Source organism: Leptonychotes weddellii, chromosome 3 (genome assembly GCF_054177405.1).
Source record: "Leptonychotes weddellii isolate Sample4059 chromosome 3, ASM5417740v2, whole genome shotgun sequence".
Taxonomy (NCBI): domain Eukaryota; kingdom Metazoa; phylum Chordata; class Mammalia; order Carnivora; family Phocidae; genus Leptonychotes; species Leptonychotes weddellii.
The window spans coordinates 53,105,088-53,130,528 of record NC_138371.1 but is presented as its reverse complement, the minus strand read 5'-3'; the positions used below and the strand labels follow the sequence as shown (position 1 = coordinate 53,130,528).

The 25,441-nt window shown below is 42.3% G+C and overlaps 1 pseudogene; it reads left to right on the top strand.

Moving 5' to 3' along the window:
• Positions 1-714: 714 nt before the first annotated feature.
• On the top strand, positions 715-7,328 carry LOC102742527 (small ribosomal subunit protein uS13 pseudogene; annotated as a pseudogene).
• Positions 7,329-25,441: the final 18,113 nt, after the last annotated feature.

The window sequence follows — 25,441 nt, the reverse complement described above, 5'->3', positions numbered from 1 at the left end:
ACGGTCCAGAATCTACCTCCAGTTCCTTCTAGTCGTAAATGAATCCACTAACTCTTTTTATTTACAAATTGAAACTTTCCAGGTCCCTGCTTATCTGGCTCCAAGTTCCTCCTTGCAGAATCAATACCACTTTACTACTGCAAGCTGAACTCACGAGGACTGCTAACCTGATATAAGCTGGGAACTAAAACTGTCCCTGTCTTCTGGCGCCTGCTGAGCCTCCAGCGGCCACGCTGAGGCCCTGCTCATGAAGTGATATTCCAGCGTCTTGATCCCTGACCCCTAGGACCAGGGATCTCCCTTCTCGGGGTCTTAACTCACACCTGTTCCCAGCCAAAGCCCAGGCCGCCGAAGCACAAGCCGAGCCTCTCCTGTCCTCTGGCCTCCTACCATGGGGTGGCCGGCAGCCCTGCCAAAGCGGGCCTCCACCCAACATCTCACTCGGTGGATTGGGCCACTGGTCGTCCCGGCCTCTGCAGAAGGCTTCCCCCAGAGCGTGCCTGGGTGAGGCGTGGGCCGCTCTCAGAACGCGCGGCCTAGTCCAAGAGCGCCTCATTCATCCACACACCCCTCGCCGCCCCCCTGCCCTCGCCCATCCCGGCCACCCGGCCTTGGCCTCACACCCGCCTCAGGGCCACCGGCTGGGGCGCCCAAGACTAGGCGGGGAGCGCGCCCGCGGGCTCCCGGAGGGACTCACCGTGCTCGGGGAGGGCGATGACACGGGGTCCCAGCGGCAGCGGGAAACAGATCCTGCCGGCAACGGGAGGCGGGGAGGAAGGAGGAGAAAGCACAGGCCCGGCCCCTCCGCCAAGCAGCACGCACGACGGCGGCGGCGGTGGTGGTGGCGGCGGCGGAACGGGCGGGCCGGGCGCCGGGCGGCACCTGCGCGCAGAACGCGCGCCCCGCCCCGCCCCTCGCTCCCGCCCGCCCCGTCCATTGGTCCGACCAGCCAGGAGGCGGGAGCAGGGTGGGAGGAGTCACGCGGCGCCGGAGCGGGCGGGAGGGGGTGCCTGAGCCAGAGCCAGTCTGACTGCCTCCTCAACTTACACACGCACGTACCCCCCCTCCCCCACGCTAGCACCGGGAGCTCCCGTCTTCCGCCCTCTCCGCACGTGGAGCTTCTCTGCGCCGGGTCTCCGCTTCCCTCCTGGAGCGCGCCCCGCGTTGCCGCACGCGCTCTCTCGTTGGCCTGCAGCCCCACGGATCACCCGCGGGATCACGAAGCACCCTCGGCCTAACACCCCCCGCCCCCCCCCCGCACCCCCCCCCCCCCGCCCCGGAGACGGATCTCCTGAGGTCTGGCGAACAGCCACGCCAATCCTGCGGACCTCCTGGCTGCAAACCGGGCCCTCAGGGACAACGGCCCCAGCCCGCCATCCTTTCCCTGTAACTTTCTTCAGCCAATCCAAATGCTGTTAAATAAACTTTCTTAAAGGAAAAAAAGGCGGGGCGGGGAGGGGGAGCGGCAAGGGAAGCTTATGATCTAAGGATTCCTTCATCACTTTGTGGTTCAGGGGTTTTACCGGCACTGGATCCCATATCACGTTTAATAGAGCCAGCTTCCCCGCTTTTCCTCTGGATGGTTATGAGCAAGGGCCTTTGGAATTTGGGAAACAGGTTCCCATCTGGATTCCACTCTTGTGATCCTGGATAAAGTACCTCTCTGGGCTTCAATTTCCTTTTAGATTGAAGTGAGACTATTGAGATCCATGTGTAAAGCTTGCAGCAACAGTACCTGGCACAACAGGAAAGGTTCATAAATAGTAATAAAGGGTAGTGTTAATACTAAAAGATTTCATCCCATCCCGCCCACACCTACCTGTACCATGAGCTCCAACTGTAAAAGGAATTCTTTCCATAAACTTTCAAGCATGTGTTGCAAGAATGTAATACTTTCCCAAAAATTGTGACCCTAGATGCTTCTTTCAAGAAGTCTAGTTCATGGGGCACCTGGCTGGCTCAGTTGGTAGAGCATGTGACTCTTGATCTCGGGGTTGTGAGTTGGATTCCCATATTGGGTGTAGAGATTACTAAAAAATAAATAAAACAAAGAGGCTAGTTCATAATAAAGAAAAAATATGAATTGGTTGCTATCCCCATTTTATAGATGAGGGAACAAAATCAGAAAGGTAATGTGATTTGGATATGTCACACAACTAGTAAATGGCAGAAACCAGATTTCAGACCCCAATCTAACTGAAAAATCCGTTCCTTTTCAGTAAAATTTTTTCTAATAACTCCTTATAAGCAACAACTGAGCCATTATTTATAATAAAATTACATTAAGGTTTATCTTAGCCCTATGAGAGTGACCTACTGAGGCAGGTTAAAAAGCTTTTTCTGTAAATTTGGAATTCTCAAAGACACAGTCAACTTGATTTTATTTGTTTAATATCATTCATCAACATGCACTATTTATATTCTCTCAATCTAACTCCCCTGTTACCAGAACAATGCACTCTTATAAAAGAGTCATCTGGGTACACTCTAGCTATGAAACAGAAGTAAGCTAACTAGGCCATATTTTGTACCCACCATCAATATAAACTTATGACTAGTCCTGACAGAGTAATTCCTAAATCGTTTACTGCTGTTTTAGTAGTGAGTTTCTATAGTTGCTTTTCACACTGCTGCTTGTGGAAACAGAGAGGAACCATTACTTAGAAAGCTGAAGAATCCCAGAGAGCCTACTTTGCCCAGCAACCAGCCACTCCAATACTAATTGAAAATGTTCCCCAGTCGTAGAGTAGTAGAATCATCTTCAACTTATCACTGTCTTTTGGCCAAATATAGCTACTTCTTCAATCTCAATATCGCTCAGATCTACCCATTCCCTTCAATTCACACTATCAAGTCCTTGAGTCAATTTACCTGTTTCTCTATTTGCAGTTACATCTTTCTTACTTGCACTTTTGACCACCTTTAAAGTGCCTTGACAAAACAGGTCACACAGATCTCAGTGAGCTAGGCAGTTTCAGGAGAGGCCAATTGCTACTGCTAAGTTACCTGATAACAGAACTACATTTCCAACTCACAGTCACATAGTCACAAAAAAGGGAATCTGATTGGCCCAGTTTAGGTAGTTCTAACAAGGGCCCCATCAGCCTTAGCCAAGTAGGTAGAGGTTATAGAGTAGAAACATCCCTATGAGTGACCTTTACTACTAAAGCAGGCAGTTCCCAAAGATCCAGCAGGATATCTACTATTCTATATGATCAATGAAGACTCAGTGAGACAAACAGGATAATAACTTTACAGGGGAAGGGAACCACTTGCAAAAAAAAAGTACCCTGGGGGATGGGAGAATTAGGGAGGTTTTGGTCAAAGAGTACAAACTTGCAGTTAAAAGATAAGTTCTGGGATCTAATGCACAGCCTTGTGATTATAGTTAACACTGCTGTTTTATACACTTGAAAGTTACTAAAAGACTAGGTCTTAAATGTTCTCATCACAAAAAAGAAATAATTGTGTGAGGTAATGGAGGTGTTAGCTAGCAATAGTGGTAATCATATTACAATGTATTTGTGTATCAAATCAACACTTTGTACACCTTAAACTTAGTTATATGTCAATTATATCTCAACGTTTTAAAGTACTCTGTATAGTTACAAAATAGCATTTTCTCTGTTACCTGTATCACATTTTTTCTCTCTACATTAAGCTATCATATATCCAGCATCCAGAAAACAGTCCCCATATATTTAGAATATCCTTTTCTTCACTTTTTGTTGTTATTCATATGAAATTATTTTCTTGAGTACCACTCCATGCCACTGCTCTAGGCTCTGAAACAGTAAAGAACAAAATAAATATGGTCTTTACCCTCAAGGAGCTTCTTAGTTTAGACAAGCAAGCAATTACACAAATAACTATATAAGAACATGGTAAAAATCTATAGAATGCCTAAGTACTTTGATTACAATTTGAAGATTTGAAATAAACCACTTTCATTTTCACTTACTTTCTGGACTTCTGATATTATATACCAGGCAGTGCTTAATCATCCCCTTTCCCTGTTCCATTAAGAGCAATACACAGACACTGTGAGGCATCAGCAAACAAACAGATTTTCAATTTTCATTCTTCCACTTAACAGAGCATGATTTTGAATTTTTGAAACTATACCATAAGTTACCTGTGAACAAAACCCATATTTAAACAACTGTCCTCTATTACGGAATTGTCATAGTATTTAAAAGAACGCTAACTGATTGGGGTACTGATTCAGGGGCAGGGAATCCTTATACCCTAAAGTAGAAAGAATTAGATATTGAGGAAGAGTGATCATGCCTAACACAATACTCACAATAGATTCACAAGTAGGTTCTATGAAGGACATTCTAAATCAATATGCTATTATCAGTATATAAAATCCTACAACCAAGGCTGCCCTTCTTTCTAAGATGATTCTTACAATAATTGTTTTTAAAGATTTTATCTATTCATTTGAGATAGAGAGCACACACGAGTTGGGGGGAGGGGGAGAGGAAGAGGGAGAAGCAGACTCCCTGACATGGGGCTCGATCCCAGGAACCTAGGATCAGGACCCAAGCCAAAGGCAGACACTTAACCAACTGAGCCACCCAGGTGCCCCTCTAAGATGATTCTTAGAGAGGAGCCATGACTGATGTTACTTTGGTGGTGCCTACTCGTCCCACAGCCCCCTCATTCTAAGAAAAATCCATTCTCCTCCCCCTAACAGAGGGATAGGCCTAAGTCTTCCCATATATAGCACATGAACCCTCTGGCTACAGCCAACTGGACTAGGGTTTGGTGAAAACCTGACCCAAGCTGGGCAATCAAGATTCTCTTTCTCTTGAGAAGTTGGGACTTAGAACATAGCAATAAATACTATTGACTGCTTGGAGAACACAGAATCAGGGCTATGTCAGACACTTTCTTGACAGGTACAGATAAAACTCCTCAAAAGAAAGAAAGAAAAAGAAAACAGGGCAGGCAGGAAAAGGGATAATGGGTAATCAACCATGTAGTCCTTTAATCACAAATTCCAACTTTCTAGTTCCAGTCTAGTCCTCCTAAAGCCCCTATATTTCTAGGACTCTATGAGATAACCCTTTGTTTCACCAAGAACTTTGGTTTTCTGTTCAAATTGATTTGCAATGGGTTTCGATTTCTTACAGCCAAATAATGGTTGCAGTAGCCAAAGCAAAGAACTTATACTGTCCTGAAAACTATTAATGTATATTAGGGGCACAGTGATCCAATGTTCCTCTTGCCTATAGTTTTAAATTATAAGGCATTGTTTCCTGGAGTGTGTTCTGTAGAACAATGATCCTCCAAGCTGCTCTATGGAACAAGGGATTTAGGATCAGGTAAGTTTAGAAAAGTGCTGCATACCACATCCCCCTTCAGGAGATGGATAATATACATTAGTATATTTAAGGTTCTGAGAAGTTCTGTGTAAAGAGACCTATTAAATCTCCTTAACCCAGCATTATCAAATGTGTACATACTTTTCCATATAATACACATTAAAATCTCTTGGAACATGTGCTCTGTAAAGAACAGCAACCCTTTGAAAGTTGCTATTATACTGATTTAGGAGAAGTACTTTTTGCTGCAGTTGAAGCAGCAAATCTGTTGAAGAGCATTCTCTTCCCTTGCTTTTTTAGCTAGTAAATGATAAAGATGACTATTTAATGAGGAAAAAAAGTGAGCACCAACACTAAGAAAAGCATTGCTCCCACCAGATGTCTCACTATCAAGTTGAAACTTAGAATTAGAATTAAAAGTCTTGGGGCGCTTGGGTGGCTCAGTCGTTAAGCGTCTACCTTCGGCTCCGGTCGTGGTCCCAGGGTCCTGGGATGGAGCCCCGCAGCATTGGGCTCCCTGTTCGGCAGGGAGTCTGCTTCTCCCGCTCCCTCTCCCTCTGCTGTTCTCCTTGCTTGTACTCTCTCTCTCTCTGTCAAATAAATAAATAAAATCTAAAAAAAAAAAAAGAAGAAGAAGAATTAAGAGTCTTGTGCTTCATTTTACTCTGAATGAGAATACAGGTGGGGTAAAAGATCCCCAAAGAGGGAGATGAAATTTGGAGGCTTTCTTGAGTGACTCTGGAAAATTATTGAGGAATCTTCCTCTAGAAACTATCTTTGGGATATCCTGATGGTCTATTGGAGAACCTCTGATTGGGATAGCCACTTTTTTTATTTTACTCTGTGCCTTTATATAAATTAACAGAACTAAAAAGCCTGCTTAACGCTTTGGTTTCCTGGCGAACTGAAGCAATAAATAACAGCTCAGGTTGTTGCTCCTTTAATGTAGAGCTGTATTAGAATGACCTAAGTATCAAGCGAAGAAGCACTACTCACAATCATCTTCAAGATCAAATGATTTTTACTGCTTCTGTTTATATATAATATAGGGGCTTTTTAGGTTGAGAAAATGAAATGGTTATTAAACCACTCTTGTGCGCCAGATACTGCGTGAGCCACTTTACATTTGGGACCTATTTTACTAACTCTGTAAGTAGGTCTCTTTTACAGCCAAGAACATCAAGTCCATAAAAGGTTATTTTACTATAGTCTCATTGTTAGTAACTATTAGGCTATATAAAACCAATTCCAACTGACTCCAGAGTTCTTGTACTTTCTATTTGTTTTTTTTAAGATTTTATTCATTTATTTTGACAGAGAAAGACAGAGACAGCGAGAGAGGGAACACAAGCAGGGGGAGTGGGAGAGGGAGAAGCAGGCTTCCCGTGGAGCCTGGAGCCCGATGTGGGGCTCGATCCCAGGACCCTGGGATCACGACCTGAGCCGAAGGCAGACGCTTAACGACTGAGCCACGCAGGCGCCCCGTTCCAGCACATTTGGCGAGTACTCAACACCAGTATCGATGGGCGGCGGAAAATAGCCTTTGCCATCACCGCAATTAAGGGTGTGGGGCGAAGATACGCTCATGTGGTGTGGAGGAAAGCAGACGTGGATCTCACCAAAAGGGCCGGAGAGCTCACTGAGGATGAGGTGGAACGTGTGATCACCATTATGCAGAATCCTCGCCAGTGTAAGATCCCAGACTGGTTTTTGAACAGACAAAAGGACGTGAAGGATGGAAAGTACAGCCACGTCCTGGCCAATGGTCTGGACAACAAACTTCCTGAAGACCTGGAGAGACTGAAGAAGATTACGGCCCACAGAGGGCTGCGCCACTTCTGGGGACTTCGTGTCCGAGGCCCCCACACCAAGACCACACCAAGACCACAGGGCGCCCTGGCCGCACCGTGGGTGTGCCCAAGATGAAATAAATCTGTAGGCCTTGTCTGTTAAGAAAATAGTTTATACACCTAAAAAAAGAAAGAAAGAAAGAAACGTGTGTATACGTGTGTGTGTTGGAGAACATATTCAATATACCAAGCAGCTTTGGTATTCAAGGACAGACGAGAGCCTGGAAATATTAAGGCTTCAGTATTCATGACATGACCAGGATTATCTAAATTGAAGCAATGATTAAGATGTTTTGCCAGGGAACAGTTTATTCAGGGAATCCTGGATGCATTGCTCTGAAATCACTGTGAACTATTAAATGATGCATATAAGTAGGAAGATGAGGCCCCAGAACTGTGTTTCTTCTCATTTCTTCCATCTTTTAACCTCAGTTCTCATTACAGCTTGAAGAAAAGCATTTTCTAACGATGCTTATAAAGTAAACAAAGGACACTGCCTGACAGACTACCACGATGACTATTCTAAAACAAATGAACTTAGCTGTCTATCAAATTGGTGATTGACCCACACAAAAGAACTATTTTTAAGTTTTTTTTAGAACACAAGACTTTGACTAAATCTATTCCTAGGAATATGAATCCTAAGGACAAAAAGAAAGGCAAATTATAAATTTCATTTAATAGCCTAAGGATTAGTAAAAAAAAAAAAAATTGGTTTCATTTTTGAAACTCTTTCATGGATATTATAGAGCAGATAATTATGTTAATGTGTTAGGATCCAAAACTTTACATGTAAGAGATGAAACATAGAAAAACAAAAAAGTAGAAGTCCTGTAATTTTTTATTTCCTGAAAGAGCCTAGAAGCAATGACAAACCCAGTAGCAATGAACAGGCCTAACACCCAGATTATATCATATTTAGGTTAGCTGATCCCAGGTCTGAAACAGAAAATGTATAAAATGAACCTGCGGTGTCTTCTACTTGAAAGCAGGGAAGTTGGGGCACCTGGGTGGCTCAGTCATTAGGCATCTGCCTTCGGCTCAGGTCATGATCCCAGGGTCCTGGGATCGAGTCCCACATCGGGCTCCCTGCTCAGCAGGAAGCCTGCTTCTCCCTCTCCTACTCCCCCTGCTTGTGTTCCCTCTCTCTCGCTATATCTCTCTCTATCAAATAAATAAATAAAATCTTTTAAAAAGAAAGAAAGCAAGGAAGTTATCAAAGAATGTTGGGGTCGTATCAAAATGACACAAAAGTCAGCTTCCTCTGGGGCTTCCTCTGGCCAAATTCAGACCAATTTAAACATCCGAAAGAAAAAATGACTGCAACTGACTGAAACACACTGAATGTATAACATCCATGAGTTCATAATGACAGGAAAGAGAGAAAGAAAACTAATTAATTAGTTAATTAAATACACAAGTCACTGGTCACCATTAGAACTTGGGCACTGTATTATTTTGCTCAGGCGGTCATTGGGTGACTTAAATAACAGAAATTTATTTCGTCACAATTCTGGAAGCCAGAAATCCAAGATCAATGTGTTGGCAAGGTTGATTTCTTCTGAGGCCTCTCTCCTGGGCTTGTGGTTGACCACCTCCTCCCAGGGGCATCACATGTATGAATGTGTATGTGTATATCTGTATCTAAATTTATTTTTATAAGTGCACTGGTCATATTGGATTAGGGCCTCCCTTATTGAGCTCATTTTAACTTAAGTACTTCTTTAAAGGCCCTATTTCCAAAAACAGATACTGAGAGTTAGGACTTCAACATATGACTTGGCCGGGGGCGGGGGGTGGGCGGTGGGGGGAACACGACACATTTTAGTAACAACAGGCACATGTCCTTGCTTTGAAAATTAGAAATTGGGGCTCCTGGGTGGCTCAGTCGTTAAGCGTCTGCCTTCAGCTCAGGTCATGATCCCAGAGTCCTGGGATCGAGCCCCACATCAGGCTCCCTGCTCAGCGAGGAGCCTGCTTCTCCCTCTCCCACTCCCCCTGCTTGTGTTCCCTCTCTCGCTGTGTCTCTCTCTGTCAAATAAATAAAATCTTAAAAAAAAAAAAAAGAAAATTAGAAATTCACGGAAAAGAAAAAATTTATCTTGCCTGTCCTCTACAAACTGTATTTTAGAATCACTAAACGGTCCTAACTGAAGAGAAAAATCAAGTTAGTAAATGTAAAAGGGATGACAGAATTTGAAAACCACTATTTTGTGGTTTAGGCAGTGCTCATCAATGGATGATAAAACTATTTAGGAGAAAGTTGATAGTTCACTTTACAATGTAACCATTAAGCGGTTACCACCGGTCAGTTTAGCATCACTAAAAGCTGGACAACCAGACATTATAAACCTCCTGAAGGGATGCAATATAACTTATATTGCATTGCCTATGAGATATTCTTGCTGAAGAAGTTAAAAGTGAAACCTAATTGAACCTAACTGGAGGGTTTCCTGGAGTGGGGAACACCTCTGCGAACTTGTAGAGACTGAGCGAGGTTAAATGAGATGGAGAGCTAGCAAGTCTCAGAGAAACACTAGACAGCAATTCACTTAGTGACTAGTAAAGAGTACCTGGGGCAGAGCAAGGGGGCTCACGGCAGGGGACAAGGACAAGATCCACAAGGGACCTACCTGCCTCCTAGACTTCTCACCACTGTCTCCATCAATATTTCTGTTCACAATTAAAGTGTAGTAAAGTCCCTATCAACCAGGAAAAATAACCCCAAGAAAAGCCAGATTATGAAATTGTGAAAGTCTAGAACAAGCAAATAAAAGGAACGATTTGGCCTAAAGCCATTACTCACATTTATATAAAACTATACTGCTAAAGAAAGTGGAAGAGACTCCTTTGTATAGAATTGTTAGCTAAATATAACTACCCAATCATTTGTGAATAAATTGAAATGAGCTATCTTGGGAAAGTATAGAAATGTCACTATTCTCTAACCACAGATTCTGTCTTAGATATGGGGCTTTCAAGCAGATATTTCATGCTGTTTGGGGATTTTTTTTTTTTTAATGTTAGTGTTCTAATCCACACTATTTTTCTTAAGTCAAAATCTCAGGAATGTTGTACCTATCAAACATAACTGTCTTTCATTGCACTTTATATTTATGCCACAAATATCAACTTTAAGGAAAGTATGATGCAATGAATAGATCTTTGTCAGGTTGTTTGACAGCATTAAGCCAACCAAAGAACTCCATAAGTAACAAGAAAAAATATTTTTCCATAGAAATATAATAGAAATCTATTATCACATAAGCCACAAATATATCTTGTTATATGAATAATACTTACTAAAAGAAGAAAGTCCGTTTATTGAGACTATGATAAAGCAAGGCTTTGGCTATCTGTACATTAGCACTGTATGTAAAAATAAGACCTTTCTGGTACTTACTAATATAAAGATTTCTAGAATAATATTTTTTAATTGCAAATCATGTTTTTCTCTGTTAAACTTGAAGTTTTCCTATTAATCATAAAATATTTCCCCAAGATACGCACATTCTTTTTTTCTTTTTAAGAGACAGAGGGAGGGGTGCCTGGGTGGCTCAGTCGTTAAGCCTCTGTCTTCAGCTCAGGTCATGATCCCAGGGTCCTGGGATCGAGTCCCGCATCGGGCTCCCCACTCCTCAGGAGGCCTGCTTCTCCCTCTCCCATTCCCCTTGCTTGTGTTCCCCCTCTCGCTGTCTCTCTCTCTGTCAAATAAATAAAATCTTTAAAAAAAATAAATAAGAGAGGGAGGGAGGGGGACGGAGAGGGAGAGAGACTCTCAAGCAGACTCCACACCCGCCAAGCACAGAGACCAACGCAGGGCTCGATCTCACAACCCTGAGATCATGACCTGAGCCGAAATCAAGAGTTAGATGCTTAACCGACTGAGCCACCCAGGTGCTCCCTGGGTAGTTTTTCTGCTTCAAGTGGCATCTGGTAGGCACTAGGATTGCTAGTAGATCCCAAATAGCCTCTCTCATTTGGCTGGCATTTGGTGCTACCCAGCTGGGGTTGTTGGTGAGGGCACCTCAGTCCTCTCCATGGCCTCTCCATGTAGCTCTGGGTGTCTCACAGCATGGTGGCTGGGTTCAAAGAGGGAGCATTTCAGGAACAACTGGAAGAAGCAGCTGCCAGTTCTCTTAGAGAGTCTATGTCCACAAGACCAAGGATGTCACTTTGTCCACATTACTGGTCAGAGCCAGTCTGGCTCCAAGGAAGGGGCCATAAGCCCATCTCTTGATGTGAAGAGTGGCGAGCATATACAGTATGAAGTATATGGGGAGACAATCTTTGGAGACTAGCTACTACGGACCACCCTCTGGCCGTAACAATTCACATCCCTCTCCGGTGCAAAATATATTGAGCCCTTCTCAAAACCCCTAAAAGTCTCATACTATTATGGCATCAGGTCAAAGTCCAGGATCTAATCAGCTATGTAAGGTCCGGGAGCCCTTGAGGCATTCCAGGTGTTGGTCTCGCAGGGGCAGCACCTCGGTCGTAAAGACCTTTGAACAAGAGAGACAAATATCTGCCCCACATGCATCCAATAATACAATGGCGTAATGGGGACAGGATAAGCACGATACCTCCATTCAGAAGGGGGTGGGGGGTGAGAGGCATAAAGCAGTGACCAGATCACAGCACTTCTGAAATTCAGCCCAAGGCATATTGTCATTTCCTGCAACTCAGAGATCAGAAATGTTTCTTGATTAAGACCTAGTTCTGCTCGCTACAAGTAGTTCTTTTAGATTCTCTAGGCCCTTGGCTCTGCCCCAGGGGTCATTCTTTCTTTTCTGTGACAAATGGCCCATGTTTACAGGTGAGTAGCTTTCTCTGCTTGCTTCTTGCCCAGAGGACGTTGGAGACTCAGAGGCCTCTTTCATTATTAATCAATCTCTCTGTCCCTTCAGTCCATGCTTGTATAACTTGGTTTTTAAAAATAACTTTGTGGGCTGAGGCCCCTGGGTGCCTTGGTCAGTTGGGTGACCGACTCTCAATTTTGGCTGAGGTCATGATCTCAGGGTCCTGGAATTGAGCCCCAGGTTGGGGTCCATGCTCAGCAAGGAGTCTGCTTGATGATTCTCTCCCTCCCTCTGCCCTTTCCTCCCTCCCCCACCCCACCCCCACCCCTAAGTAAATAATTCTTAAAAAAAAAGTTGTGGGCTTCTTGTGTACCAAATTATAATCTATTAGATAAAAGCCACACCCACAAATCTCTTTGAAACAGACCCCCACGGGGCACCTGGGTGGCTGAGTCAGTTAAGCGTCTGCCTTCGGCTCAGGTCGTGATCCCAGCGTCCTGGGATCAAGCCCCGTGTCAGGCTCCCTGCTCAGTGGGGAGTCTGCTTCTCTCTCTCTCTTTCTCTCTCTCTCTCTCTCTTTCCCTCTGCCCCTCTTCCTTGCTCATTCTCTCTCTCTCTCTCTCAAATAAATAAATAAAATCTTAAAAAATAAAATAAAATAAAAACCTTTGAAACAGACCCCCTCCACCTTGGATTCAGAGTCAGGTGCTATGGGACAAATGCCCTTAAGATTCTTGTAAGCCCTTTTGCCCAGCAGAGAAAATCTAAGAGAGGTGCTTTTAAAATTCTCAGAAGCCCTATCGTCTAGCTGGCGGCATTTTGGATTTGATCTTTGCCAGCAACGTCCTGACTTGAACATTCTATATTCATATTTCATTATATGCAGCTAAAAGAAACTAATTGGTACTGGCAATATTCTGCCTGGAAATCTTTTTAGCCATATTCACAAGTTCACGAAGCGTGTCTTCTGTCTTGCCTATTACTACAGACAACAGTGTTACCAAACTCTCCACCATTATGTAACAGGAGTTGCCTTTTCTCCAGCATATGATAATTTTATCACTGTCCTTCCGTCTTCATTTAGTCTCCCCAAGGCCCTTCTGGCCCTCCACCCAATGGTCCCAAAGTCAGTGCCACACATTTTTAGGTCTTTGTAACAACAGCTCCATACTTCCAGATTCCAATTTCTTAGTTACCTCTTGCTATATTTCTAAAGAATCCCAAAACGTAGTGACTTAAAATAATAGCAGTTTTATTATTTCTCATGATTCTGTGGGTTGTCAAGGCTTTGGCTGGGTGGTTCTGGTCTTATTTGAGGTCCCTTGTGTAACTGCATTAACAGTAGTTGGCTCTGGAACATACAAATGCTTCTTTACTCACATGTCTGGTGTCTCAGTATTCCTCCTTGTGGTCTCTCTCTCCGTATGATATCTCCTCCTCCAGGGTCATTCCATGTGGCCTCTCTCTGGCTGAGGAGTCTGGCTTTCTTTTTTCTTTTTTTTTTTTTTTAAGATTTTATTTATCTGTTAGAGAGAGAGAGAGAGTACAAGCAGGGGGAGCGGCAGGCAGAGGGAGAAGCAGGCTCCCCGCTGAGCAGGGAGCCCAATGCGGGGCTCGATCCCAGGACCCTGGGATCAAGACCTGAGCTGAAGGCAGATGCTTAACCGACTGAGCCACCCAGGCGCCCCAGGAGTCTGGATTTCTTACATGATGGCTCAGGGTTCCAAGGTATAGGACATGAAGACCCTAAGTTCCCTTAAGACCTGAGCTTGGAAGTCCCAGAAAAACACTTTTTGCTGTGTTCTATTGGGCAAAGCAAGCCACAAGACTAGCTCAGATTAAAGGGGAGGGGAATAAACTTCCTGTTATGGACTGAATGTGTGTGTCTCCCCAGAATTCATATGTTGAAATCTAATCTGCAATGTAATGGTATTAGGAGGTAGAGCCTTTGGGAGATGACTAGGTCGTGAGGATGGAGCTCTCACGAATGGGATTAGTGCCCATACGAGAAGAGGCCAGAGAGCTGGTTGTCTCTTTCCAATGTGTGAGGAAACAACAAGTCAGCCAGTGGGAGACGGCTCCCACCAGAATTCAAACCCTGATCTCAGGCTTCCAGCCTCCAGAACTATGAGAAATAAACTTCTGTTTTTCAAGCCACTCTGTGTATCCTGTTTTGTTACAGTCAGCTGCTTCTAAATATGAGGAACAAAATAAGCATTCCGAGAGGGGAGGAAATGTTGACGGCCAATTTTAGAAAACTACCACAACAGTAAAGTCTAGAGCTGCCTTGTTTGGGGTAAGTTATAAGAAGTCTGAGTCCTGACTCCTCTCTTCTTGTGCACTGGTGAACTTAAATGTGGGAGTATCTCTCTGACCAGACCAAGTGCTGCCAGTCTCAACCTCAAACCGCGTCTCAGGCCAGCGGGGAATGTTGCGCCAGACGTTAGAAGATTGCAAAGCTCCCTCCTCTTCCTTTTTCTCTTTCCTTCTTTCCTTTTTTTTTTTTAGGACACCATAAATGCGTTTAACTAATCTGGTAAAGAAGAAAATCTTGCTCAAATCAGTGATATCTCCTTTGAACCCATCACCCACTTTTCGTGAATTATAAAATGGTACCCAACCAATTACCATTTGTCTGATTTCCCCAAAGCAGTATGAGAGAGTGTGTCAAATTGCATAGTATTTCTTACTGGTTGATTCCACTGCTGGCTGTTTGACTCATGGACTATAGACCCAGATTCACCATTAAGAGTTTTGCCTGTGTAGTGATACTTTTCAAACTATGGGTGTACATAAGAAATGTTTAATGTAGGTAGAAATGTTAAATTCAAACAAAAAGGAAATATGACCAACTGATTAAAAGATACGATTTTTTAAAATGAGGTCAAACGTAAGTTAGATAACTTTATCTTAGGGGTGTACAGTAATACTGTAAAGTATATTATATAGTATATATATAGTATACAATGGTATAACTAAGCAAAATAAACTAACCATGGGGCATTAAATTGGAGTAAATACTTTATTTCTATGCAGCATGCCCTGTGTCATATAGACTTTACTTTAATCTGCAGTAGCTTTAGTCACCTTATTTTTTATTGATATAATTCAGATACCATAAAATTCACTTTTTCAAGATATGTAACTCTGTGTTTTTAGTATTGTTGACCCTTGAACGACTCAGGAGTTAGCGGTGCCCAAACTTAACTTATAGCCTGTTTACCAGGAGACTTACCAATAACACAAACACTTGATAACACATATTTTATATGTTATAGGTACTACATACTATATTCTTACAATAAAGCAAGCTAGAGAAAATAAAGTGTTACTAAGAAAATCATAAGAGGGGTGCCAGGGTGGCTCAGTCAGTTGAGTGTCTGACTCCTGATTTCTGCTCAGGTCATGATCTCAGGGTCATGAGATCGAGCCCCACATTGGGCTCCACACTCAGCGAGGAGTCTGCTTGAGATTCTCTCTCCCCCTTCTCCTCCCCCTCCCTCACCCCCCCCCACACACTCTCTCTCTCTCCAATAAATAAATCTTTTTTAAAAATTAAAGAAAATCGGGGCGCCTGGGTGGCTCAGTCGTTAAGCTTCTGCCTTCGGCTCAGGTCATGATCCCGGGGTCCCGGGATCGAGCCCCGCATCGGGCTCCCTGCTCAGCGGGAAGCCTGCTTCTCCCTCTCCCACTCCCCCTGCTGTGTTCCCTCTCTCACTGTGTCTCTCTGTCAAATAAATAAAATCTTAAAAAAATAAAAATAAAAAAATAAAAAAAAATTAAAGAAAATCGTAAGAGAAAATACATTTACAGTACTGAGCTGTATTTATCCAAAAAAACCCATGTTTAGGTAGACCTGTGCAGTTCACCCACATATTGTTCTGTATATGCACGAGGTACAGCCATCACCACTATCTAATTCTAGAACATTTCATCGCCCCGAAAAGAAACCCTGCACCTATTAGCAGTTGTTCCCCATTCCTCCCACCCACCCCACCCCCATCCCTGGAAACCACTAATCTACTTTCTGTCTCTGTAAATTCGCCTATTCTGGACATTTGCAAAGTGGACTCATACAACATGTGGCTTTTGGTGTTTGGCTTCTGTTACTTAACATCATGTCTTCAAGGTTCCTCTGTGCTGTAGCATATGTTGGTACATCATTTCTTTCTATTGCCAAATGATATTCAATTATAAGGCTATACCGTATTCTAGTTAGTCATTCATCAACTGGTACACAGTTTGGGTTGTTTTCACTTGTTGGCTGTTATGACTAATAGTGTAAGCATTCATGTTTAGCTTTATTCACTTTAAAGATTCCTATAGAATACTGTAAATAAATAAGGTTAATGATTTTTCTTTTTTCTTTTTTTTTTAGTTTTTATCTTAATATTATAGATAGTTTTTTGGAAAAGAAAGCTGTCTCAAAACTGATTTCTGGAGGGAGAAATTAGGGCAATAATGAATAGTTAGATTAAGTGTAGAGTGTGAAGTTAGAAATTGCAGGTCCACTTTACTAATCAAACTCATAACCCCAGGGAGGATGACAAGAACATAAAAGAGAATTCCAGCTGTTTTTCAGGGGTAGGGGGAATTTATATAACAAAAGTTAAATAAAAGTTCTCTTGTTTCAAGATTTACAGGAAGTATAAACCAAATAAAATTGCCTTATTATGAAGATTTAGGCAAAGAATTCTTTCTAGCTAATTATTTAACATTGCAAGAGGCACAGTGCTTACCTCTCCTGTCCTGTTTCTTGTTTAGAGGGTGTTTTTGTTTTTACGTATAATTAATGGTCCCCAGATGTACTGGCCTTTCAGAACTCTATCTTTCCACTTTCATCTTCCTTAGGGAACAGAGGTTTCCAATACTTCGCCAAGCCCAAGGTTTAAAAACAGACCAAACAATAGAGCCATGTAGCCAGCACTTTTAGGAAGTGTTCCTTTTAGGTCTTATATCAGACTCTACTACGTAATCTTCGCACATCTCTCCGCTCTTTAATACTGACCTCCAGGTGCCACTACCTGCAACTGTTCTTCCTCTCAACTCTTTAATCAGAAACCTCATTGTTCTCACCACCACCCGCTACGCTCCTGCATTTCCTGCCTCCCTGTCTTTAAACGGGTTCTCAGTCCTCATCTCTCCCTTCAGTGTCTTAGGTTGTCAGACTTCTAGCCCCTTCCGGTTCCTCTTCCTTCCCCTCCCCTGGATCCCAAAATGTCAGCCACTCTCTCCCCAACCCCTTGGATTCCCTCAGCCTGGGGCTTTAGCCTCATCAACCCTGTCAGCCATCCAAGCAGAAAGCAACCCAGTTCGACTTCTCTACGCCCGGACTACCGTCCTCTGGTCTCTCTGCACTCCTGTGAGAGCCCTACCACGCTGGCATTTCAGCATGGCCCAGAAATTGTTTTATTCCTTCTATTCATAATGTCTACTTCAAACCTTTACTATTCTCCTCAAGTCCCAGACTTTCTCCACCATTCTCTCAGCAGGTAAGCAAAACCAAAACCCGAGGTAGCAGGCAGGAACTACTATCATTCCCCTCCACTTGTAAATGTGTCTCAATCTTTCTTTATCCTTACACCTTTTTACTCCATTGATCACCTTCTCTGTGCTTCTTGCACCCCTTTGGCTTCTTTCGAGAACTTATTCTTGGGGTACCTGGGTGGCTCAGTCAGTTGGGCATCTGCCTTCGGCTCAGGTCATGATCCCTGGGGCCTGGGATCGAGCCCCACACGGGACTCCTTGCTCAGCAGCGAGCCTGCTTCTCCCTCTCCCTCTGCTGCTCCCCCTGCTTGTGCTCACTCTCTCTGTCAAATAAATATATAAAATCTTAAAGAATAAAAAAGAGAACTAGTTCTTGACTTATTCTGTTGACTTCCCTCATTCATAGCTTTAGGTTCCTCCATACCATTTCCTCCCTTATAGTCTCCAGACAACATCCTAAAAAGCGTCTTCTCCTAGTTTGCCCCCCCTCTCTGGATTCACCCTTACCTTCCTAATTAATTTCCCTGCCTTCAAACACTATCTTTCTCTACAATTCAATCCCTAATGCAGACAGAGAATTCAAAAACACGAATTTGATTGTGCCATTTCCATAATTTAAAATTTTCCATGGCTCCTCATAGTCTCCGGGATAAAATCCAAACTTTACAGCATTGATAGACAAGCCCCTCAATCCTGTAACCGCTATCTACCTTTCCAGCCAAATCTCTCCACTCCCCCAGGAGCATGTTACCCTTTTGCTGTAGCACTCAGTGATTGTCATATACTTTCATGTCTCCATGACTCTGCCTAGAATGCTCTCTGTTGTGGGCTGAACCATGTCTGTCCCAAATTCATATGCTGAAGTCCTAGCCTCCAGTACCTCAGAATTGACTATATTTGGGCTTTTAAAGAGGCAATTAAAGTAAAGTAAAATCATATGGGGTGGTTCCTAACCTAGTATGACTGAATCCATTTAAGAAGAGGAGATTAAGACACAGAAGGATGGCCACCTAAAACCCAAGGAGAGAGGCCTTCAGAATAAATCAACACTGTCGTCACCTTGATCTTGGACTTGTAGCCTCCAGAACTATGAGGAAATAAATTTCTGTTATTTAAGCCACCCTCAGTCTGTGGTACTAGTTATCTCAGCCAGAGCAAACTAATTCACTCCCCATGTATTCCTCCAGAATCTCCTTCTAAATACCTACTGTGTAGGCCATCTACTGCCTCCTTCAAACTCGGTGAATCTCATCTCCTCTCTAAGACCCTGTTCCTTTTAGGAGACAGCCCCTCCTACCTTGAGCTCCATTCCTCCAAGGGACCGTGTGCTAGGCTCCAGTACATTCTCACCCCCAATAGTCATCCGTGTTCTGTAGGCCTCCATTGCTTCTTTAACCTACATGCAGCTAAAGCAACATCTATATTAGAGTAGATCAGATGCTCTCTGGACACCACATGCTAGGAGCAGTATTTCTTTTCCTGACAGAGACATCATAGTTTTAGAAACCATCACAACTTCATATCCATATGAAATTTCCTTAGTGTCTGCTAATAGACCAACAACCTGATTTGATCTGAAAATATATTGTGTCGTACAAATGTTCATTCAAGAAGTTTCTGCTTATTTTAAAGAGTCTTACTATGTACAATTAATAACGTGCTAATAATTCTTCACATCAAGTTTTTCAGATCTTACTTGTAGGTATTTATGACTCCTAGGTGTGTTCTTAGGCGCCGTGGTCAAGGACACGGGGAATTTTACATAAGGAAACAGGTAGTTGTAGAGTGTTGCTTTTTAAAGACATCCCAAAATAAAGAGTAGTCCTTTAAGATGTGAAATAGGTTGCAACCTTTGCCAGACCAGCTGGAGTTCTTACAAGACTGCAAAAGACACCGTCCTTTAAAGACAGCACTTTCTGTTGTAACGATGGAGACAGAATCTGGCGGCATGCTATCCGAGGTCAGAGGAGTAGAGAGAAAGGAGCACTGACATGTGTCTGTAGCCTCACTCATTAGAGCCGGAAAGGGCATCTTAGGCGGGCAGACAACAAAAGAGCCTATAGGAAGATCACCTCTCGCATGATGAAGGCCCTGGGAAAACCGTGTGCTTGCCATGCAGTTTGAGGTTAGAGTCCTCTCACTAAGGCTTCGCTTCAAGCACGTTCCCCGGTGATTGTATGGCCATCCAGCTTTCTTATGCCTCAATTCTAACATCGTAAAGGAAATGAGGATTTGGTACACACTTCAGTGGTGGAATTTAAGGGCAGAAATTGTATTTTGTCGGTAGAAAACAACACCTCTAAAAATCTATTCTGTAAAAACAAAACAAAAGACAGCTCAGGGAATTATGGAGGAAGCGCTGCCGCAGAGAATAATGCACAGGAGACTCCATAGTCTCATTTTCAGTGCTGCAAAATGCTCTGGAGCAATAAAAAAGCCTGTCCCATTTCTTGGCGGGTATCTCCCTCACTTCTTGCTTAAGTCACTGTCCTCAACTTCCAGCAAAAAAAAAATCACTAATCTGCTCCAGTTTGCACTAGCTCTGTTTCCTTGTCTTTTTGCAGCTTTGCCTGATCCATATCATCCACGCTCTATAAAATGCAATATCACACAACCGTAGAGCAGGACAGCGACTTGAGAATGGGAGAAGTCACGGACCAAGAAGTGAGACGGCCTCCCTTCATCGCTGCAGGGTTTCCTTACAGCAACGGAGATGAGATTCGAGGCCAGTGCTCTTTCTTCCTTGGAGGCTCTCCTGGGTCAGGTTTTTCTCTTTCCCACCCTCTCTAGCTCTCACTCACCATCAAGACACCCTATCTCACGTGCTGTGAATTCCCACTTTAACCCCTATTTGCCAGAGGCAGAGTAACTAATTTTTACACGTGAGGGAAGGGGGGCTATCTGGGGCAAAGGAACCAAACTGTGGTCCGACCCACTAACCCTTCATATGATCTTATGTTCTGCACATTTTTCTGTCCTGTTGGTCATTCTGTGTCTGTGGAAAAGACCCTGGACTCTGAACCTGGGTTTAACATTTAAGTCTGCCATACTCCTCTCTTGCATCGTCCTAACCACTCCCATCACTGCCCTGCAGGAGGTTCCTGGTGGTTGGGAACAGCAGGCTCACATCTGCCCTGCTCTTTTGTTACGGTGACATTCAAACACGGTGATATATGTGAAAGCTCTCTGTGAACTCTAAATCAGGATGCAAATATTAGTAGTCCTTTTATTACTATTGTTCTAACATCTCAGATACACTAGAAAACGAGCCCTGCAGGTCACTCATTTCTTCACTCATTCATTTATTCATTCAACAAATTGTTGACCTTGGAGATAGAGAGGTAGATAAATATATATAATAATAACTACCACTTCTTCACTTTATACAAAAAAAGTTTTTAAATACTTTATGTGATTTATCTCATCTCATCTCATTCTCACAAAACACGTGAGGTAGGTATTATCCCTATTTGCATATGAGGAACTTGTGGCTCCCATTTAGCCCCAAATCTCATAGCTTTTAGTGACAGAACCAGTTCTCAGCCCAGGACTTTTAAAAAATATTCATTTTTACTGTGGTTAAAATGTACAGAACATAAAATTTGCCATTTTAACCATTTTGAAGAGTACTACTCAGTAGCAAGAAGCACATACACACTGTTTTGCAACCATCAGCACTATCCATCTCTAGGACTTTTTCATCATCCCCAAATTGAAACTCTGTGCCCTCTTAACACTAACTCCCCATTCCCCCTCCTCCCAGCCCCTGGTAACCACTGTCCTACCTTCTGTCTCTATGAATTTGACTATTCCAGGTACCTCGTGTAAGTGGAATCATATAATATTTGTCATTTTGTGTCTGGCATGTTGTCACAATTAACCCATGTTGTAGCATGTATCAGAATTCCATTCTTCTTTTAACACCAAATAATATGTCTTCATATGTATTTCACATTTTGTTTATCCTTTCATCGCTCGGTGGACATTTAGCCCAGGTCTTTTGAATGGCAAACCTCTTAACCACTAAAGCAAGCTCAGTCGTTATTCTAATAGCTATCATGCTGTCAGAATGTACAAAAAGCTAAACTGTTACCCTTAGAATTTTACTCTGGGGGATTCTAGGAATCACTTAATTTCCCTAGCATAGTGAGCCACTAAACTTAATAGGATTTTCTGCCTAATATAATAATATCAGCTCATATTATCAAGGATGATAGAAAAAAATCTGAATGAATCGTATCATTCTAAAATTAGAATTTATTTTAGAGAATTACTTTTGTCATTTCAAAGTTACAAATCTATTCTTTTAACTTTTAGCAAAAATGACAATTAGTTCTGATCACTGATTCTAACCCAATACAATAAGAACATTTTTTTTAAATATATCTTTTTTTTTTAAGTAGACTCCACACCCAGTGTGGGGCTTGAACCCACAACCCTGAGATCAAGAGCTGCATGTTCTACCGACTGAGCCAGCCAGGTGCCCCAATAAGAAATTTTTTAAGTTCAAAAGAAGATAAGCTAATGGTAGCATCTGGACTTAACCTGGTACAAACTTACGAAGGTAGAGGGTTGCTCTCTTGTTTTGTTTATCTTTCCATAGGAGATCCTAACCCAAATGCCATTCTAATTACAATTTGGAAGACTTTTGACAACATCGTCTGAAAAACTACACATTGAATTTTCAGAAATAATGTTTTTTAAACAGCACTATCTTGAGGTATAAATGACATACAATAAATAATATATATTTAAAGTATACAATTTGACAAGTTTTGACATACGTATACATCCACTCATTGTTTTACATGTTTGGATATCCAAATATTCCAGCACCATTTGTTAGAATAATTATCTTTTTTCCACTAAACTGCCTATATATCTTTGTCAAAAAATCATGTTGCCTATTTCTAGACTCTGTATTCTCTTTAATTGATCTGTTTGTCTTTGTGCCATTACATTTCACTGTCTTGGTTACTGAAGCTTTACAAAGTCTTGAAATCAGATAGTCCTCCAGCTTTGTTCTTCTTTTTCACTTTTTTTGGCTATGCTAGGTCCTCTGCATTTCCATATGAATTTTAGAATCAGTTTGTCAATTTCTTTTTTTTTTTTTAATGTTTTATTTATTTATTCATGAGAGTCAGAGAGAGAGAGACAGAGAGGCAGAGGCAGAGGGAGAAGCAGGCTCCCCGCCTAGCAGAGAGCCCGATGCGGGACTCGATCCCAGGACCCCGGGATCATGACCTGAGCCGAAGGCAGACGCTTAACCATCTGAGCCACCCAGGCGCCCCAGTTTGTCAATTTCTATAAAATGGCCTGCTGAGTTTTTTATTAGGGTTACATTGAATGGATGGATCAATTTGGAGAGAATTTACATCTTAACAATATTTAGTCTTCAACCCTATGAACAAAGTATAATTTTCCTTTTATTTAGGTCTTTAACTTCTCTCAGCAATGTTATATAGTTTTTAGTGTACAGGTCTTGCATGACTTTAGTCAGAAAAGTATTTTATATTTTTGATGGTATTATAATTTTTTTCTTAAGAAATTGGGTCTTTAAATTGCATTAATTCATCTTTATGTAATATTTCGGTATACTAGAATATGGCTGGTTGTTTTGAGTATAGAAATGTTTCAGCGTCAGGGCACCTGGGGGGCTCAGTCGGTTAAGCATCTGCTTTTGGCTCGGGTCATGATCTCCGGGTCCTGGGATAAAGTCCCTCATCAGGCCCCTTGCTCAGCGGGGAGCCTGCTTCTCTCTCTGCCTGCCGCTCTCCCTGCTTGTGCTCTCTTGCTCACTCTCTTTCTCAAATAAATAAAATCTTAAAAAATTAATTAATTAAAAAAAGAAATGTTTCAATGTCAAGAATCTGTAGAAGTTACCATACTTCCAGTTCTACTTCTTACTGACGAGGACTAGAATAAGTAGTCTTGGTGGACACATTTCATCCAAATGACTAAGCATTTCAGTCCTTATTTATGGTTATTCCTTCCCAACTACAAAGAAAACGTGCTTCTCTCTAACTTTCTAGTTAGGAAACTCATGAAAAATATATATATTCCAGTTGGAACTTTGGAGCCAACTTCTATTTTTCTGGTGAATGAAAACATTCCCAGCTTTCCACCACATTCCTAGAAGGTGCTTAACAAATATTTGTTTTGAAGAAGTGAATAGTTAGCATATGGAACACAGGAGCTCTCTCAGAAGATGCTTTCTGCAGTTGAAGGAGGGAGGCTTTTCATTTAAGCTCTGCCCAAGTTTTATAATTTCACTCAGTTTATTTGAACTTACTACTTTGTATTTATTTCAAAGAACTGTTAAAATGAGACACACTTGAGGACGCTTAAGTGTGGATGGGAAGGAGCCAGTAGAGATGGATTGGTTAAAGTTAAGGACAGGAAAAAGCAATAATAGTTTAAGTGAGTTCTCTGAGAAATCAAAAGGAAGTAAAGTCTAGGGCACAAATGGAGGGATTGGCCTTACACAAGGGGAGCAGGGAGCCTCTTGCTCTGAAGTTGGAGGAATAGAGGTTATAGACATAGCATAAGCTCTTAGACGTGTTGCTAGGACATTGAAGGAATTCTGGTCTAATGGTGTCTGCTTTCTCTAGGAGTGAGAGGTAGAGGAGTAATGAAGGAAAATAGGAAAGTTTAGTAGGGGGAGCCCAGTAAAGAAAGACAGAAGCATATTCTAGACCTCTTATTAATGATAAGTATATCTTTAGGCTACAAAATTATTCTGTTTTCTCCCCATCCTCCCCAACAATCCACCCCAAGCTTTTGCCAAACCCTTGCTAGCATCACTGAAGGGCCCAGTAATGTCAGAGACCAGGAATGAGTGAACGAAAAGCTCACCTTTTAAGAAAAAAATTCTTAGGGAATTTGTTTATATATACTTATATATAAGGATATAAGCACTGTGATCACTTGGTGATTTCTAGTTAAGTTGTAGGATCATAAAAAGTCAGAGGTTGGGCGCCTGGCTGGCTCAGTCGGTAGAGCATGCAACTCTTGATCTTGGGGTTGTGAGTTCCAACCCCACATAAGGATTGCTTAAAAATAAAATCTTAAAAAAAAAAAAAAAGTAAGCAGTGTTAGGAATCACTTTTGTTGCTTTGACTTTTTAGCACAAAGCAATATAATAATTTCATTAGTGGTTTAAAATTTTAATATTACTTTCTATCATAATCTTTAGCATTTTAAGATACAAAAATGAGAAATAGTTTCATAATCCAGATTCTTTCTTCCCAATGATAAGTGGTTGATAACCACTGTTGCCGGCCATAAAATTACTCTTATTTCATCTAAGATGCATATTTTTTCACATTTTAATATCTCAGAAATCAAAATATACCTTACAATTGATGTTATCTTCCAACTATAATTGGAAGTACTTTTTCTTTTTAAAAAATACATGTAATAGGGGCATGTGGGAGGCTCAGTCAGTTAAGCATCTGCCTTTGGCTCAGGTCATGATCCCAGGGTCCTGGGCTCCCTGAGTGGGGGGTTCCTGCTCAGCAGGGAGTCTGCTTCTCCTTCTCCCTCTGCTGCTCCCCCTGCCTGCGTGCGCGCTCTCTCTCTCCCTCTGTCAAATAAATAAAATCTTTTTTAAAAAATGCAATAAAGGCACTCCTTATGACTGATGGTATCGTAGTTTCCATGAAACAGCCCTTCTTTTTCTCCACTCCCCTACTCCTTTCTTTCTTTTTTTTTCAAGATTTTATTTATTTATTTGACAGAGAAATAGAGAGCACAAGTAGGCAGAGGGAGAGGGAGAAGCAGGCTCTCCACTGAGCAGGGAGCCACACGTGGGGCCGATCCCAGGACCCTGGGATCATGACCTGAGCCGAAGGCAGATGCTTAACAACTGAGCCACTCAGGCGCCCCTTCCCCTACTCCTTTCTAAAACTAACAGGAAAAAAGAAAAAAAGATTTGATGCCTTCACTCTCTTTGAGGGACGAATATTAC